Source organism: Mandrillus leucophaeus, unplaced genomic scaffold (genome assembly GCF_000951045.1).
Source record: "Mandrillus leucophaeus isolate KB7577 unplaced genomic scaffold, Mleu.le_1.0 Scaffold164, whole genome shotgun sequence".
NCBI lineage: Eukaryota > Metazoa > Chordata > Mammalia > Primates > Cercopithecidae > Mandrillus > Mandrillus leucophaeus.
Window position 1 is genome coordinate 594,131 of NW_012101632.1, and position 2,172 is coordinate 596,302.

A 2,172-nucleotide genomic window follows, 5' to 3' on the forward strand; every position below is an offset into this window, starting at 1 on the left:
GTATGTGGTAGCAGTTGCACTTCTTTCTTTTGCGGGTGGATATTCAATTGTTCTAGCACCATCTGTTGAATACTTCTTTCCCCATTGAATGGCCTTGGCATTGTTGTCAAAAATCAACTGACTGTAAATGTGAGGGTTTATTTCTAGACCGTCAATTCTATTCCATTGATCTATGTGTCCATCCGCATGCCAGGATCAAGCTGTCTTGATTATTGTAGTTTTGTATTAAGTTTTGAAATCTGGGTCCTTTGAATTTCCATATGAATTTTAGAGTCGCTTGTCAATTTCTGCAAAGAAACCAGTTGAGATTTTGCTAGGGGTTGTGTTAAATCTGTGGGTCATTTGGGGACTGTTGTCATCTTAACGGTATTTCAATCTTTCAACACGGGAACGTGGGATTTTTTTTCTGTTTCAGAAAAAAGAGAAAGAAAAGAAAAGAGAAAAGAAAAGAAAAAAGAAGAAAGAAAGAAACCTTTACATGAGTTTTAAAATCCTATTTTAAAACATAAACAAATCCATCACTGGCCGCACAGCCGCAGCCACCGCCTCCCCACCATGCAGCAAGAGGAGACCCTGGGTCCTGTTTCGCATGCTCTTGCGCACGCAGATTTGCTGGTCTGCTTAACTGGTGTCCATTCTCGCATTATAGGCGTCCCCCTCCTCTGCCGAAAAGCTGCTGCTTTGAATTCCTGCCGGCGCCTCTGTCTCTTTCCTGAGCGCCTCCATGGGTGCCTCCCCGGGTGCCTCCGCTACCACCAAAACCTCCAGCCTCACGGTTTCTAGTCATGCCACCTCTGTTTACGCTCTGTGCAGGTGTCTGCTGTGCTTCAATCTGTGATGTGACAAGCTGAATGTTCACGGGGCAGCCAGCCAGAGGGGCGCCGTGGTACTGCTTCATGGCTTTCAGGGCGTGTGCCTTCCGCTCCAAATGCATGTCTGCTGATCCTAAGGGGCGGCCAGAGCGATTATAGTGCACAGCCGTCCTCTTCAGCGTTCCGGATTCTGCAAGGAGTTCCCGAATATCGGCGTCTGACACTCCAAAATCTAGACTGGACACCAGCAGTTTCCCACCCGTCTCCACGCCGGCACCACCCGCTGGTCCGCAGCTGGAGAGGCCCAGAAGGCAGGGAGTCCCAGGACAGAAGGGGGCAGGAAGCCCTAACCACCCGGTTTTCCTGTCATGCCCCGAGACGAGGCGTCATCCTTCTCCTTGTAGAAATAACTCCTGGGCCAGGCGCTGTGGCTCACGCCTATAATCCCAGCACTTTAGGAGACCCAGGCAGGCGGATCACCTGAGGTCGAGATTTCTAGATCAGCCTGACCAACATGGTGAAACCCCGTCTCTACCAAAAATACAAAATTTAGCCGGGCATGGTGGCTCACGCCTGTAATCCCAGCACTTTGGGAGGCCGAGGGTGGTGGATCGCCTGAGGTCAGGAGTTCGAGACCAGCCTGGCCAACATGGGGAAACCCTGTCTCTACTAAAAATACAAAAATTAACGGGGCATGGTGGCAGGTGGCTGTAATCCCAGCTACGTGGGAGGCTGAGGCAGGAGACTCGCTTGAACCCATGAGGCAGAGGTTGCCGTGAGCCGAGATCGTGCCATTGTGCTCCAGCCTGGGCAGCAAAGAGCAAAACTCTGTTTTAAAAAATAATAATAAATTAAAAAAAAAAAAAAAAAGATACCTCCTGATTAGAGGCCAAGAAAGGACCAGATTCTGCTAATCCACAAAATCTGGTGGTCAAGAACTTCACTAAAAGAAGAAGTGAAAGGATTTCCTTCCTGAAGGACTCGCACAGCTGGATTGCTTCCCTAAGACCAAAAAACCCTGGAGCCCTGCTTGCGGACACCAGCCCCCTCACCACACTGCCACAAGACACTGATGGCCTGAGGCTGGAGATGGACACATTCTGCCCACTTATTTGACCCCAACACTCATGGGGTCAGTTGGAATAGCCAGGAAACGTGTGCATTCGGGGTCCCAAGAGACAGGTGTGTGGGCCGGGCACAGTGGCTCTCGCCTGTAATCCCAGCACTTTGGGAGGCCAAGGTAGGTGGATCACTTGAGGTCAGGAGTTCAAGACCAGCTTGGCCAACATGATGAAACCCTGTCTCTACTAAAAATACAAAAATTAGCCAGGTGTGGTGGGGCACCTACAGTCCCACTGCT

General features: G+C 50.1%; 1 pseudogene; it reads right to left on the bottom strand.

Moving 5' to 3' along the window:
- Positions 1–643: 643 nt before the first annotated feature.
- LOC105536870 lies at positions 644–1,911 on the bottom strand (annotated as a pseudogene).
- Positions 1,912–2,172: the final 261 nt, after the last annotated feature.